Raw genomic sequence first — 17,759 nt, 5'->3', positions numbered from 1 at the left:
TACAAAAAAAAAAAACCCTGACCATCAACGCCCCCATTAGATATTTTGCTGGCTGGCATACTTTTACCAGAACTAGTCAACTGTAACTCCAGACCACTCGTTCAGTTCACATCCAAAGCAAGAAAAAGAGGATTCTCTTCAGTCAGGAGGTTGAATGCTTTTACTCCAGACTATTTCTTATTCCAAGAAAGGATGGCTATTGAGACCCATTCTGGACCTACCAGGCCCTATTGATGTCATTAGCTCTCAAGGCAGTTGTCCAGGGTCTGAAGACATTAAGGCTAGTCTGGAGTCCTGGATGTAAAAACAGACAAAATGGGCACATTCTTATCATATATGCAAGCTAGCTATGCAGGGTTTGAACAGCCACTGCAGGGCAGTTTCTTCTTGAAGGATACATATATGTAAACCCAGGAGAACTTCACTGCAGACATTCTAAGCAGGACCTCATCAAATCCATATGAGTGGATACTGGACAGAGGGCACATTTTTAGATCTCACAAACAGATGGGATACAGCAGATCTAGACCCCTGTGCTTCTCTGAAAAGTAAGCAACTGCTGAAATTATGCTTCACAGCTCCTAATAGTCAGGATTGGACAGTGAACATTTTCTTCCTAGATTAAGTGGGTCTAGTTATCTATGCTTTCCCTACCATACACTTATTCCCCAGGGTAGTCCAAAAATTAAAAGAAGGAAGGCCAAAAAGGATTCTGTTTACCTCATTCTGTTCCAGGTAGCACTGAGTCTCTAACCTGATTCAGACAGCAGGGAAATCCTTTACTACTGCCTCAGCATGTGAGCCTTCTGATGTAGTACAAGGGTTCCTAATACACTTTGCTCAGACTAGGAGATTGAAAGATATGACCCTGCCACCCTGTGGAAACCTATTTTCTGAGGATGTGTTAAAAATTGTGAGGAAAGCTAGACGGTCAAGTGCAAAGTGATCATACTTAGCTAAATGGAAAATGTTCTGGGCCAAGGGCCAAGCCAGCATGTACAGCAAGTGGATATGTCAATGATTCTCTGATATTTCTCTAAGTTGTTCTCTTCAGGTTTAATATGAGCATTTCTGCATGCCTAGTTAATTGTCCCTCCCCCCAGCATCCAGACCACCAGTGAAGTAATTTCAGATAGGTATACTCCAACTGAAGCTTCCAAGAGTGACCCCTGTTTGTGACCTCATTTTTGTGTTAGAAAACTGAATTTCCCATCTTTTGAACTAGCTGTTTTTGCACCTTTATGATAGCTGTCACCACTGGTAGTTGGGTCTTTGAAGTGTGAGCCCTCATGTGAGGAGCCTTTCCTGCAGCACCATAAACAGAGAGCGACCTTGTGTACTAGGCCCTCCTTCATGCTTACAGTCATTACAGAAGTAGCTCTAAACTAAGCTATTCAACTTCCAGTTTTATTACCTAACTCATACAAAAAGGGGCAAAAGGGTCCTAAACACGTTGGATGTGGAAAGACCATTGAGGTGGCACCTAGACAGAATTAAATTTCTCAGAGAATGATAACATATCTGTTTGCTTTGTGGAAACCAAGTAAAGACCGCTAGTGATAAAGCAAACTATTTCAAAGTGGTATGCACATTGCCTTATTTTTAACTATGAGACTCAAGGAAAGGCATGGCAAAACCTTGTAAGAAAAAGCCAGCCTCAGTTCAACAAGGGACAGTACAACCACTGCAGTCTTCCTGACAGGGATTAGTGCCCAGAAGATCCTAGAGCAGTGCGCTGGTCCTCAGTTCATACCTTCTCTAAACACTTCAGGCTTAATGTGATATCTAGGGTTGCAAAAGGATTTGCCTTTGCTGTCCTGAAAGGCATCTTCCAGTTGTAATCTGGACACTGAACCAACCACTTAACTGTGTTTGGAAAAGCTTTGTGAATTTTCCTTTTAACTTATTATTACAACAGCGATCTTCAAATAACATAGCAACATAAGTGTAAATGTCTGAGTTTAGTCACTATTACTATTATAATGTGTTTTCCTCCTTCCCTTCTTCTGCAATAGGAGCATGTGGGCGGTAGAGTGAGCATTCATATCCCCCCTCCTCCCCTGCATTACTGTATCTCCTCCTTCTCTTCCCTCCTTGTCCAGGTTCCTCACAAAGGGTTTATATTCAATGGCCGATGCTGCAACCCTGAGGAAGAACAGCCCAGCAGTCCTGACAACACACGTCTTCACTGCCCCTATTTTGGAGGAACCTTCTGTCCCTATTTTGAGGCTTGATTTACCCCTTCATAAAATTTTTGAAATCCCCTTTATCACGTGATTTTTGAAGCTGTATAGAACGCAGAAAACCACCCTACATGAGCAACCTATGTGGCAGCAATAACTTAAGGAAAGAGGACACACATCTTAGGATCATGCAATCAAAGGAGGTTACTAGGCTATTGAAATGGAGGTCTTTTCAAGCTAGCCATTTCACCTCAAAGTAATACCATAGATACTTAAGTCAATAACCAGGATTGTATTTAGCCCATGTCCTAGAGGGTTGTGGGTGCTATCCCCGGTAAGAATTTATGGTGCCCCATCCACTCATCCAGGTTCCATTTGAACAGTGTCATAGAGGTACTCTGCTTCACATGAATTGGAAGCCTATTCCAAAGATGCAACTTTGGCTGGGAGACAAATCTATCCCTCTGGCACATCCTATTCAAGTCATAGGCCATACTTAGGTCCCTGGAATGTGTAGCTCTAGTCCCGTTTGATTTACGGATGTCCAGCAAATTCATTAGGTTTGAGTTGGTGATTGCACTGTAAGCCAGGCATAAGTCTCCACTAAGAAATCTATATGATACTGAGTATAGTGACAGGGACTTTAGTTGGTGCAAGTGCTGGAGTCCCTTGATTTTCTTAGTTAGAAACCACTGAGGTCTCTCCAATTGCTGCAGGTGCTTTGTACAGTACATGCCAAAAGGGGCATTATATTCAATTATGGACTGATTAGTGACAAGTATAGAGGGGTTTCTAACCTCTTTTGCTATAGAGGCGATGACTTTGCTAATCAAGTGTGCTACGGAGAAAGCCTTCTGTACTACAACAGACACATGGTGCTCAAAGTTAAGGTCGCAGTCTACTTGTGATCCCAGATCTCTTACCACTTTGTAGGTATATAAGGTATTGTGGTTAGTTTGATAGTGTGAAGGGACATTGTTTTTACTGAAGGAAATGATGATGCATTTCTTTGCATTCAGTTTGAGACCATGACTAAGACACCAGTCGTTGGTCTGTGTAAGACCCTCCTGAAGTATACAGTAATTGCACTCAGTTTGCAGTTGTCCACAAACTTGGTCAGCCACAGCCCCTTAGTTTTGGCATGAACTTTTGAAAAGTATAGACCAAATGGTAAGGGGCCCAGCACTAACCCTTGTAGCACCCTGCTGGTAACACATCTGCTGGTTGATGTGGAGTCAACCACTTTGATAGTGTGTGACCAAACTGTGAGCCAGTTGGCAAACCGTCTTACAACAAAGGGGTTTACATTCAGTTTGTTAAGTTTATTGGTAATGCCCAAGTGTGGGATTGTGTCAAATGCCTTTGCCAAGTCGAGGTATGCTGTGTGCACAAATCTGCCCTTGTCAATGGCCATGGTCATGTTTTTAAAGAAATCCTCCAGGTTTTAAAGGTAGGATCTGCTCTTGATGAAGCCAAATTGGGTCAGATCCAGGTTTTGGATGTCACTTTTGTCTTTATTTATGAGGTCCATGATGATATGTTTCATGGCTTTATAGATGAGGCTGGTCAGGTTTAAGGGTCTATAATTCCATGGGTCTGTTGCTAAGCCACCTTTGTGGAGAGGAATAACTGTTGCTGTTCTCCATTCTGCAGGAATAAAGCATGTGGATAGGCTGTGATTCATTAGGGTACTTAATGGTGATGTTAGTTGATGTTTTAGTTTGTTTAGAAGACAGGCTTGGATAACGTCTAATCCCATAGAGACTGTGTTTTTTGCCTTAGACAAGGCTCTAATGACCTGCTTTTCAGATATGTAGGGTGGGGAGTAAGTTGAGGGCAAGATTTGTGGTAAGTTTGTGGGGATAGGGGAGTAAAATTTTTGCCAATCTGCCCACTAGCAGGTTTGCTATCTCTCTGGGATCAGTATGTGTGATACTGTTAGTCACTAGTTTGGTACATGCTTGGGCCCTACCTTTTAGGCTACATATGTAGCTGTAAAAGGCATTATGGTTATCCTTGGCTGTGATTGCTAAGGTTTTCTCAAACTTACCCTTAGAGGATTTGACATGTTATCTTATCTGCCTGTTGAGGCTGAGGAGGGTGCTTTTTCATTGTTCGGGCCTTGGCTTAGTTTTCTTAGACAGCAACTTCTTGCATTTGTTGTAGTTTGTTGATGATGGATGACCACTAGGGCTGCTTTTTTATTTGGGGCTCTGGCTTTGATTCTCTCTGGAGCAGCTGAGTTTGTACACTTATACAAGTGATTATACAGGGCTTTAGTGTAAGCTTTGGTGTAGTTACTAATTTCAACTGGGGGTGGGGCTTGGAATACTTTTATACCTTCCCCTAGGAAGGTATAATTTGCTTTGGTGAAGTTTTTTAGACTGACTTCGCCCTTTGTAAGTTTTGGTGTTAGTGCCAGTTCAAAGGTGACTGATCTGTGGTCAGATTTAACTAATGAGGGTCCGACAGCTGTGGTGGTGCATCTGTTTGTCATGTTAGTGAAGACCAGATCTAGTATATTTGTTCCTCTTGTTGGAGTATGAACAGTTTGTCCCAGGGCATTTGAGTTACCAAAGTCAAGTAACTTTTGTGCTACTGAGTTATGGCAAGAGTAGGTTTCCCAGTTGATGGTGGGATAATTGAAATCCCTCATGACCAGAGTGTTTGGTAATATTTGAATTGACTCCAAGTAGGCCTTATGCGCATCATGATCCATGGAGGGGGATCTATAACTAGCTATTACCAGTTATCCAGTCTGACTAGCTGGGAGGTGAATTTATCTCTAGTATAGATAGAAACACTGCCTCCTTTGGTTCTCACATGTTTGTTTTGTGGTCTGACAGTGTGGAAGGTATTGCAGCCATGAAAGGCTGGGGTACTGTCTGAGACCTTGAACCAGGTTTCTGTGACTGCGCAGACATTTACATCCTCCAGTGATAGAAGTGCTTCCAGGGTGTGCAATTTGAGGTTTAAGCTCCTAGCATTTATCAGTATAACCCTTATTTTGTTATGGTTGGCAATTTTCACTTTGGCAATTTTGTTTTTGAGACCTTGCCTAAAAAGGCACTATGGGGAGGCAAGAGCCTTTGCCAGCAGCCGAAAGACTAGTGGTGCCAGGTGCAACCTGTCTCTGGTAAAGCAGTGAGGTTTGTTGACCATGTCATCCCAGGTTGACAGATACTGGATCCCCTTTGAATGACACCAAAAACTAAACCAATTATTGAAATCAATCATTTTTTGTCTATACTGTGACATCATTCTAGGTGAGGGTAATATGCTGCTCAAGGCTAGGGACATACCTGCCTGGGACACATATTCAGGGATCTCAGTCATGTCTCTCTTCATATAGTCCAGTCAGGTACATCTCAGGTCATTCACTCCAACATGAGTGACACAGTCATAATGATATTTGCTGCCAAGAGACCTGAGTATATGTGTGATCTGATGAATCCTGGCACCAGACTGGCAGTGACTGTGACTTTCTCCTTATCTAACCTAGTGAGTGGGACATCCATGTGTCTCACTATGGAGTCTCCAATGACAAGAAAATTTGTTTTTTGATTATTATGCCTTAAGGGCTAGGTAGGTGAGACACTGGTGTTGCTATGTGTCTTGGGTGCTGTGGGAACTGTGTTAGATTTAGCAGTCATTTGTTTTGGAGGTCTCTGGTGTTTCAGTAAGTTTTTTGTGAGAACTTTCACGTATGTTGATTTTTGTGTTTGAAGCATACTATGCATATAAGTAGTGGTATTATGTGCATGAGTAGTGGTGGGTGAGTTGACAACCTCTTCAGTGTTACTGTTTTGAGTCGAGAGAGCAGGGAGTCAAGATTCTTGGTAGATACATCTGTCACACTCTGTACTAGAATGAGTTATTAGTAAAAGGTTGTCAGTGGACATGAGGTAGTTGCTACACTGCCTCAGGAGACACAAGCCAACAAGGCTGGCAGGAGAAACAAGGGTAGTCCAACTGTCCATAATGCTAGGTTTGCAGAACTAGTATCACAAAGGGAGTGCTTTCAGGACTGATCTAGGAGGTGCTCTGTAGATGGGTATTTTTGGCAGGGTTTTTGGTTGGTGGTTTAATAGATCACAGCTCACTAGCAATACTTCTTGGACAGGAGATGAGGACTACACTAATGTACTACAGGTGTATCTAAGGGAAAATTGTCTAAATTGGTGCAGCGGTAGCATTGTTGTCTCACAGCAAGAGGTTCTCCCATTCGATTTTTGGCTGGAGAACCCCTGGAGTCTGCATGTCCTCCCCGCAGTCGAGTGGTATTTGAAAGACATGCGTAGAATGGGTGTGCCTTCGTTGATGGTTGGGCATCGAGCTGGCACCTCGGCACCCGTAAAAAAATCTACTGCCAATCATTAGTGGACCGGAGTTCCGCTGTGGCGACCCCTAACCGGGAAAAGCTGAAAGAAGAACAATCTGTCTGGCTATGGTGCACAACTGAGTGGCAATGCACAGTGCTGCTCAATGAGCAAACAATTATAAACTAGCTCAAACATGGGGCTTAAATACCAGAAGCTAAAAACTTAAAAAAAAAAACTTAAAAAAAATCAAAAGAACCAATGACTGCTTACTCCAAGCCCTAAACCAATCACCTTTCACCAGACAGGTTCCAATCAGCACACTTCTCTCACAAGGATGCAGAAGGGCCCCTTTCAATCAAAGATGGCTTGAAAAATGTGCTCAGAATACAACAGCCACTACAAACAGATCCAGATGCAGCAAAACTGTATCTGGACTATGCTACAGCAACTAGCTACACTAATTTAGGTGGGAAACACTAGAAAATGTTTTAAACAGCAGAAAAAACAGCAGTGAGAGACTAAAAATATTTTAAGCAGCAGAAAAGCAGCAGGGAGACACTAAAGAATGTTTTAAACAGCAAACAGATATCGAATCTCCCTTTCTCTTAAGCAAAAATAAATGTGTGGCAGAAGTTTGCAATGCAGTTCATTAAAGTCTACAAATTTTACACTTTCACTGATAATATGCTTTTCTATCATTTTTGTCATTATGTACCTTTTTAAATGTGTTTCTGAGTAATATCCCACATTCCCCACTGAAAGCAGGAAAAGATATGAGCTATTTGATATTCACATTTTATGTTAATTACATGTTCTATTTTTGTAGATGGATATTGATAATTTTTGAGGGCCTTTGTTCCATAGCTCTCAACTTTCCAACTCTCAAATGAAGACTACTAGCCCTCATAATGTGCAACAAATGGCAAAATTTGGAACACATACTAATGACTTACTAACAATTTCATCTAGGAAGGTTATAGGATGGTTAAAACATGCTGGTTTTACTTATAAAATATCTTTTTAAGGAATTAATATGATTAATTTCTATTTACCATGTTCATCAGTTAAAACTTTCCTTACAATGAATATGTGACAGACCCTTTCAATGTGGAACTTTGATGAGCATGAACTTTGTAAGACCCCAAATGAGGTATGTTCCTAGTAATGAGGTACACTTGAGAGGTATGCTTTGTTCCTCTTTTCAATCTCTGTAGGCTGAGAGGTAAACCTGACATATGCATGTTTCTGCCCAGCAAACCTTGACATATGCATGTCTCTCCCCTGCTTGGAGGCAAAAAAGAACCTATGATGGTGGGTACAGACACTGCCTGCCTATACAACAGGTTAGTGGATGTCTGAGGTAAGTCAGTGTCTGCCCAACCAGGGGGAATGAGCTCTCCAGTCTGAAAGTTAGGTTGGATATCAGACTCAACCAGTAGCAGAGATCCCTAAGTTATGACTGCAACAGTGATCACACTTGAAAATCTACAATTGTAGTAAGTTGACTAGATGACTGTACTGTATCATTAACCCTAAGGTGATGTCACATTAGTCTTCAAATTTCTTGCATATGTTTATGGTATAGAAACATTATTTTTGTGAAATAGCAAACACTTATTTAGTGAAATATAGAAGCATTATGTTTTACAGTGCAGTTATAACTATGTCAATGTCGTACATATTCTCAGTAACTTAAGCTTGGATTTAATTATATCAACATTTTTAACTGTTGCCAGACTTTATTTAGTGTGAACTGTTTAAAAGACAAGCAACACATTGTTTCAAACAGATGATTATATTAAGTAATCACTAGTTGCTGTATTCATGTGCTGTGGTGTTGCTTGAAAAATGGTACTTAGCAATCCGGAAACATGCTGGCACTTATGATCACAATGTCATAAGTGATTCCATTACTCTGGCGCTTATCAATGAAGGGATTATGCAGATATACCTTCTATCTCTATAGAAAATTTCCAGGATCAATTCTTAATGCATACTTAGAAGAAAGGATAGCCATGAACCAAACTACCTGTGTTCCTGTGACCATTAGCTCTGCTTGTGCTCTGCTGGCCTCTTCATTCCTAGCCAAGTGTGCAAATCATTTTGAGTGCAATGCTTCACTGTTATCTGAGAACCAATTACAGATGCTGTCATTCAGGCTCCCATCTGGGATATTTCTGCTTGTGCTCTTAACCCCTACTCACCAGCATCTGATGTTAACATCTGCATCACTGCAGACGTTCCTGTTATGCCCTTTTCCAATGCATGACTGATTCAATACACATGCTGTAGAAGGCAACCACCACCACTGGCTAGGTAGGACCAAGCTTACATTCTTGGTCTATGGCTACAATCCTTGTCTGTAAACTTTCACTTGCATGTGGTGACTGGCCAGCCTGAACCAACAGTTTCTCCTCTCAGGATGACAAACCAACATCAGTTGCTCATCCTGCCCCCCCCCCCCCACCTTGTTGTCCCAGAACCTGAGACACTAGTTCATCTCTGGTCACCTATGTCTCTGGCAGGACTTCACCACTGTGTTCCACAGAACCAAGGTAAACTATCTGTGGTCTTGCTAATACATCTAGTTCTCCTGTTGGTTATGAGGGACCAGGAACATCTATAAGCTTCATATACAATGTTCTGTGATGGGACATGCACTGCAGTATCATAGGCAGAGATTCCTGATAGCTGACACTCATCTCATCCTGTCTGCAGTACTACACAGCTGACACTTCTCGATCTGTCACATTGCATTGAATAGCACTCATGTGCAGCCCCTGAGGTATGCAGATAAGTTACTTAAGTAATCATGATTATGAACTATTTGATTACCAAGTTTGTAACTGGATAAGTTGGTGAAGGTGCATACCTCTCAACTGTCCAGATTTTCACAGAATTTCCAGAGTTTTGCCTAATATTTTGATCTATTCTTCATAACATTTGTGATTTTCTGGTAAATCACTGGGATGATCTGAGGACTGTAGTCATTAAATAATGGCACATTTGAGTTTCAGACTTTAAATCCTTAAAAATATATGCTAACACAAACCCTGTTACTCTAGTAACTTTCTAAGTTTGTTAGAGCAATATTTAAAATCTGTCATTATTTTTGGACCTTTGTCCCCCTATTTTAACAGGCTTTGTCCAGATTACTTTATTAAGAGGTTGAAAGGTATGGCTGCCAGATAGTAAGAAAACTTGTTGGGTGTAGCAAAGGCTATACTGTGCTAGATATCACACACTCAAATATGAATATGTCTTTGCTGCACAGAATGGTTATAGGCAGCAGTGGTTCAATTCCATGTAGTGGAACCTTTCATAGTGTTACAGAGAATTCTTTGTCAAACCCAGCCATTGAACATTATTTTAAAAAATATTTCACTTACAGATTTGTATACATGAAAATGTAGCTATAATTATAGTTATTTTTCTGTCTAAGTGTTTATTGATGCTTAAAACATTCTGCTCAATTTACTAACACTGAAAAGAATTGTAGTAGGTCATGTCTAAATATTTATTTAAGTTAATTATATTTATTTTACTTTTAGGCTGATAGCTTGAGAAATGGAATGGTTTAATTTCATTTTGTACTATGTTTACTTGTGTTGCTAAAACAGCATTATAAGTATACAGAACCTAAACAGCATACTTTATTGGACTGTCATTTATGTTTTATTCAAGGGTGTTATTATTTTAAATGAATTGCAATCTTTATTTTTTCTATTTTTTTAACATTTCTAAACTATAAATGGTGTTACGTTAAATAAGATTACCAAAAGTAATATTTTCATTTATAGTTTCATAGGTTTTCATTAAACTTCTGACCAAGGAGACCATCAAGAGACTCAGCCACATCACCCACAACTGTTGGGAAACTAGCAGTGTCCCCCACTAAGTAGATTTTCTCCAATATATCCCAGATGACATTTTGTGATCACCCATCTAGTCATCTAGACTCATTTTAAACATTATTAAGGAATTTTCCCTAATTTTCTTCACTGCATAAATACAGTGGATAAATATTTCCACAAAATTATTTTCTTATGTTTAGCATTTTATATAGTTTCCATTAGTGGCCAGTGCCCATATTTATAATAACATTAACTGTTATGATTTTATAAACTTTTGTTTTATAAATTTGTAGGAAAATAAAATAAAGACAGACAATCTGCTCAATGCACAAAGCACAACGCTTCACTGCAATGGATGCCTCTTAGAAATAGTTTGTGATTTGTAAACAGGCGTCTGTGCTATGTAAGTCATCACAAAATGCAAGTGACAAACTACACAATGAAAAATCCTATGTCACAGGATTGCAGCCAGTTCATTGCCTGTAAAAGTGTGCCAGCTCAGCTAGTAGGAATTACCTGGTACATGATAACTGGTAACACATGATGCAACAAGAAGCTCATATCCTGGTGAAAGAATAGTTGTGTAAAATCTTACCATAACCATAGATGTCCTTCTCTTATATATACTCCAGTATTCATAACATGAGGGAGTCCACCACCAGCTGACTCGTATGCCCGGCCAGTATACAAATGTCTTAATGCTACTGCAAGGTGCATGCTACACTGCACAACATAATGTGTACATCGGCCATAAGGAGACATTGGGTGTAAAGCGGATGTTAGCACGTACCAGCCTCAGAACTGAATTCCACAAAGCACCAGACACATTTTAGGAGGGGAAAATATACCACTAGGGTCCAGGCAAGCATCAGGAGGAAGGCAGGAGGGGAAAGTAATACTACAGCATATAGAAGAGAAGGACATCTATGGGTATGGTAAGATTTTACACAATTATTCTGCAGTATGCATAAGATGAGAGAGAGTGCCACAGCTCATGCAGAGGAAGAATTGGGAGGAGGAGCAGTAGCATTTTCAACAAACCCATGCAGAATAGCTCTGGCAAACCCAGCCCTGGACCTGGAGATGACATCTAGTTTATAGTGTTTGGAACGTGCCCTCACAGCTGAAGAAAGGCTCTTTCCATTGGCTAAGTAACAGAATGAAATAGCTTTAGAAATCCAAGAGGAGATAGATTGCTTGGAAACAGGTTGACCTAGGGCCTTTGGGTGATAGGAGACAAACAGGCGTTCAGACTTATGTATGGAATTAGTTTTGTTCAGGTAGTATTTGAGTTGCCTGCCAATGTCTAAAGTGTGTAGAATCCTCTCACTGGAGGATTGAGGAGAAGGAAAAAAAGGTTGGAAGGTTGACTGACTGAGGGATAACTTATTAACCACCTTGGGCATTAAGGATGGTTTAGTGTGTAGAGAAATCCTGTCCCTGTGGAAGACTGTGAAGGGGGAGATAGACATTAGAGCTTGTAACTCAGAGACCCTTCTGGCAGAAGTAATTGCCATGAGAAGAACAGTTTTCCAGGTGCAATGTTGCAGAGAAGAGGGACTTGCTGGCTCAAATGGGGCCAGGGTAAGTTTCTCTAAAACAAAATTAACATCTCAAGGACGTGGAACTGGTTTCCTTGGTGGTCTGATGTGAAGAATTGCTTTTAAGAAGAGTTTAGCTTCCAAGCTAGAAGCTAAAGGTGGAGACATAGGCAGATATGCAGAGACAACAGAAAGATGGGCTTTAACTGGAGTAAGACAACCCACTCTTCATTATTTCACACAGATAGGACAAAATCACTGGGACATCCACTAACAGTGACTGTAGATCCCTTTTAAGACACTAGATGACAAGCCTCTTCCATTTAGAAATGTAGGATTTCCTAGTTGTGGCTTTTCTGGCCTCCTGCAGAACTTGAAGCATGTCCTCAGAAAAACGTGTCTGAAGGGAATCAAAACCCTATCACCCACAGAGTCAGGTTTAGAGTTTACATCTGTAGATGTACTAGAGTTCCCTTGTCCTGTATGGGCAGGTCCTTCCTGTGGGGTAACTTGTGGTGATTGCCCTTGGCTAAATGCAGGAGGAGGGGAAACCAATGTTGCCTTTGCCAAAAGGGGGTCACCAGAAAGATTTTTGGTTGTTCCAGCTTAATTTTCTGCAGGACCTTTTGTAGAAATGGGAAGGGGGGAATGCATAGAGAAACATCCCCTTCCAAAAAAAGGATAGAGCGTCCACCTTCCATGCCAAGGGATATGGGATCCTGGCACAAAATTTGGTAAGTTGTGTTTCATGGGGGAGGCAAAGGGATCTATCTGAGGTGTACCGCATCGATGGAGCAGATCCAGAAACATATCCCTGTGTAACATCCATTCATGGGGTTGAGTCATGGACCTACTGAGTGTGTCTGCCATCACATTCTGAGTTGAAGGAATGTAAACAGCCTTAAAAGAGACCTGACTCTCCAAATCTAGCTTCCAGGCCTGTAAAGCCAGTCTGAAAAGGAGGTAAGACTTTGTCCCCTCTCCCATTTGTTTGCATATTGAAGATTGTGTGTTGTCTGTGAACCACCTTAGAACCCCTGGGGAAAGTTTGGACTTGAAAATTTTGAAGGCAAAAGTCAAGGCTGTCATTTGTTTTATGTTGATGTCCTCCATTGTTTGGGTTGGAGACCAGACATCTCTGATCTTCCAGGATTCCAGTGTTGCACCCCATCCTGTATCTGAAGCATCTGTGTAGATCCTGAGTGGGAAGAGGTAGTTGTAGGGGTAGGCCTGGATTCCTTGAAACCTGAAGAATCCACCAGTTTAACTCCATTTTCAAGCAGGGTGGAATGACAAAGTCCAGAAGGTGGGAGTGGGAGTGTTGCATTCAAATTGTTCTCAAGAGCCACTGGAATTTTCTCATGTGCATCTTGGCTAAGGGAAGCATCGGAATCGTTGAGGCCATGAACCCCAGAAGGCGTAGGAAATCTCTGGCAGTCAGAGATTGAAGGGGTAAAAGGTCCTGGAAATAGGAGGTAAGGGACAGGACCATTTCTGGGGGTAAACAGGCTAGCGTCCTGTCTGTTTGAATCTTGCAGCCACAAAAATACATGGCCATGGGAAGGGGTCAGAGTAGATTTCTGATAGTTGATTGTGAAACCTAGACTTTCCAGGATATACATCATGAAGGAGAGATTCTTCTGAAGGATGTCTGGGGATGGGCCTGGAGGAAAAGGTCATCTAGGTAGGGAAAAATCTGTATACCCTGTAGCCTGCAGTAGGCTATGATAGGAGGTAAATATTTTGTGAAGACCCTCGGTGCTGTAGATAGACCAAAGGGCAAAGCACAGAACTGAAAATGTGAGGAAGCAACAAATTGAAAAAATTTCCCGAAACATAGGTGAATGGGGATGTGAAGGTAAGCATCTTTGATGACTAATGACACCATAAAGGCCTGAGGAAGAATAAGTGGGAGAAGGGTGGGCAAAGTCAGCATACGAAAGGTGGGGACTTTCAGAAAGGTATTTAGATGGGAAAGGTCCAGAATGGGCCTCCATGGGCCATAAAAAACATCCTGAAGTAAAATCCTTTTCCCAATTTAGAGAATGGGACTTCTTAAATAGTGCCCTTGGAAAGAAGAGTGGAAATGGGCTGTGGAAAGAATTCCAGTTGTTCCTTTGGTGGTTGTGGCATGCCCCTGAAGGAGGGAAGAGTTTCCCACTCCATGAAATATCCTTGTTGGATGATGGAAAGGACCCAAGAGTCCTGGGTTATCTGATTCCAAGTAGGGGAGAGAAAGAGAGAAGCAAAGAGACAAAGGGGTAGATGTGTCTGGAGGCAGATGATCACAGACTACCTGTCCTGGCCTGAAAAGGCTGTTTCTGAGAGGCGGAGGAGGAAGCAGACTTAGAAGGGGGTTGTCTCCTGGAGTCCCACTTACCTTTGCTGGCTTTCTAACAAAGGCAGATTTGGTAGGGTAATTCCTCTGAAGCCTGGGGACAAGGGAGACAAAGATGTGCTTTAGATTCTGGAGTTCTTTGCTCTATTTTTTGAAGTGATTTAAAAAGTTCTGCAGATGAGTTACCAAACAAGGCTTTATTGTCCAGAGGGGCACCCATTATCTTGGCCTTAATGTCATCAGGCAAGGGTTGAAGCCTGAGCCATGAATACCTCCTCAGAACAGACCCAGAAGCAGCTGCCCTGGCTGAGGCCTCCATGGCATCATAACTGCACTTGATGACTCGCCTTGTGACCTGAGCAGAGGAATTGAGAATGGAGGAGAGCTTAGGCTTGGTGGATGAGTCAGGAGGTTCAGAAAGGAGTTTCTCTGCATCCGATAAGAGAACTAGGGAGTATTTGGCCATACGTGTCTGGTAATTAATTGCCCTGAAGGCCAAAGTAGCAGAGGCATATACTTTTTTCTGTAGTCTCGCCATGACTTTGCTCTCTTTATCTGAGGGAAGCAAGGAGGTGGAAGGCAATAATTCAGATGGTTCTGCAGATGGGGACTTTTAAAGAGAAATTTAGAGTCCTTAGGCACCTTATAAAATATATCTGGATGCTTGGGAGATGGAGGCTGGGAGTTTAGGTATTTAAAAGCAGCAGTGAAGGCATCTAAGAAGGCCAGTAGGACAGGGAGAATGGCAGATGGAGAAGGAGAGTCCATCTGGAGGAAGTCATAGTACCTCTTCTGTATGTCAGGCACTTGGCAACAGTTCCACTTGAAGAAGTCTTTCATCTTCAAAATAGTTTCCCCAAAGGAAATATCCTCCCCAGGGGAATCCATACCATTAGATTCCTCTTTTGGTGAGGCGTGACCCAAGGGGGAAGAGATTTGGGTGGAATAAGCCAGGGATTCATCTCTTGATGAATCTTCTACATCTGAAGAAATATCCTCAAAGGTGCTCTTTAGAGGAGTAGAAGGAGGAAAGGCAGGAGAAGGGATAGAAGGAGCTGAGGTCTAATGCAGAGCCATAAAGGCATTGAAAAGACCTTGGAAAAGGCCTGCCAATCTGGTGCTTGATCCCGGGGAAATGGAGAAACATGTTTTGATTTTAGTTTTTTTCTTTTTAGGAGCTTCCATGTGGTAGAAGGTGGCTGGGCCAGACGTTGGCCTGCATTCCACGACATCCATTGGCACATCCTCTGGCATGAGGATTTGGGTGATGTCACTTGGGACTTCAGTAATAACAAGCTGTGGTCCCCCCCTACTCCAGAATCAGACAGCTGCTGTTCCCTCATGGACGTGGTGGTAGGGTCCTTCATGGCTTCCCCTGTAGTACCCATTGAAGGAACATCTACAGATTCTGGGATAGCCTCTGGACCCGCATTGGCCTCTGGAGGGACTTCCGAAAGAGAGAAAGCAGCAGGAAGATCAGGCCGAGACATCTTGGTCTGTTAAGGTTGCGGCTCATCTGAAGGGCCTAATGCCACCTCCATATCTCACACTAAATGTGTAAGGATCTGATTCTCCAGATATAGTTTAAGGGAAGCTAGATGGCTGGAAGGGTTTCGGGGACACAAGGCCTTTCAGATAGCACACATGGTGTGGTCTTGGTCTGGGCCTAAGCAAACCAACAGAGCTTGTGTGAATCCTTATGTGGAATCTGCCTTTCACAACGGCACTTGGCCTTCCTATTACTAAGCACAATACAGTAGCCCATATTTAAAGAATCCCCCCCCTGCAGGGTACTTGTTTGAACCAAAGTTTGTGACTTATCTGGTGAGCGATGATCAGAGCAGGCGATTGGACAGGCAGCAGAAAAGTTCTGAGGTTGGTATGTGCTGATGTCCACTTTATGCCCGATGTCTCTTTATGGCCACCATACACAAGCTGATGTGCAGTGTTGCATGTACGTTACAGTAGCATTAAGACTTTTGTATACAGGGTACCAGACAGCTGGGGACGGACTCCCTCATGTTATGAATATGGAAGCATATGAATAGAAGGACATCTAGCAGTGCTGCAAGCTGCAACACCAAGAGTGCTTCAGTGTAAGCTGGGGCTTTTACTCTATCAGCGATCAATGGCCACACTGGCCACTCTAAGAAACACATGATATATAATGCAATACCAAAGGTGCTTCAGTGTAAGATGGGGATTTTACTCTATCAGCGACCAATGGCCGCACCGGCCACTCTAAGAAACATATGATATATGATGCAACCCCAAATGTGCTTTAGTGTAAGATGCAGCTTTTACTCTATCAGCAACCAAGGACCACACTGGCCACTCTAAGTACCACATGATATATGTATCAAGCCTGGCTAATCTTTTCTCCAGATTGTATACAGCTGCTATATAACCTATCTTGTACTGCAACTTTCAGACTTATCTACTCTGAACTTAACAACTGCTCTTACGAAACTATTAAATATGGTAGTTCATTGATTTAATGTAAAAAAAAAAAAAAAAAAAAAATTTCTATATGTAATTTCTGTATGGGTTGTCTCTATGTTCTCTGTAAATATTCTATTATGCTATCCGTGATACGTGACATGTACTGATATTTTTGTTACTGTGTGGAGCTTTTCTCCCCGGGCCTCCATTGAAAATGGACATTATATCCAGTCGGACTATCCAGGTTAACAAATGTAAAATAAATAAATAAAATAAAATAAATATATGATGCAACACTAAAAGTGCTTCAGTATAAGCTATAACTTTTACTCTATCAGTGACTAAGCGCAGTACTGGCCACTCTAAGAAGCACATGATATATGATGTAGAGGCCTGACTAGCACTGGAATACAGGGTGGTCAGTGTGCAGTGGACAGAGATATCTACAGCACTCTGAATCCTGGCTAAAGAAACATTCATCAACTGAGTAGTGATGTTATTGTCATCCTCTGGTCTTTTGGATGCAGGATACTACTCATACTACAGGAATAGCGCTAAGATACTACTCATACTACAGGAATATCATTAGGATACTACTCATACTGCAGGAATAGCACTAGGATACTACTCATATTAAAGGAATAGTGCTAGGATACTACTCGTACTACAGGAATAGTGTTCATGTACGTTTTTCAATTGGTGATTGAAAGAAAACTCTTAAATCAACAACTTAATGGCAGTTTTTGAAGCTGTTTTCTTAAAGTAGATGCTTGTGTCACAAGATGAAGCTTTTCTTTATGCCACCTTTCTTGTAAATACATTGCTTTTTATGTATTGTTGATTGTGGACTTTATACTTATGTAATACTTTGTGTTCCTTAATGTTTTATGTTTAAATATATGCTGCTGGCTAGTGTCGCAAAATGGTCAACTAAAATTAGTGCCCTACCTCAGTTAAGAAAAATAAATACATGAATGAATTAATCAATAAATATTTCTCAATACTAACAGTACAGATTGATTTAGAAATTCTTCAGCATGAGGGTTTTGATTAGTCATTTTTGTCCTTTCCACAGTTTG

This window comes from Protopterus annectens, chromosome 2.part0, assembly GCF_019279795.1.
Source record: "Protopterus annectens isolate FY-2018-M chromosome 2.part0, PAN1.0, whole genome shotgun sequence".
Lineage (NCBI taxonomy): Eukaryota > Metazoa > Chordata > Ceratodontiformes > Protopteridae > Protopterus > Protopterus annectens.
The sequence above is the reverse complement of the archived record's forward strand: the minus strand, read 5'-3'. Positions refer to the sequence as shown.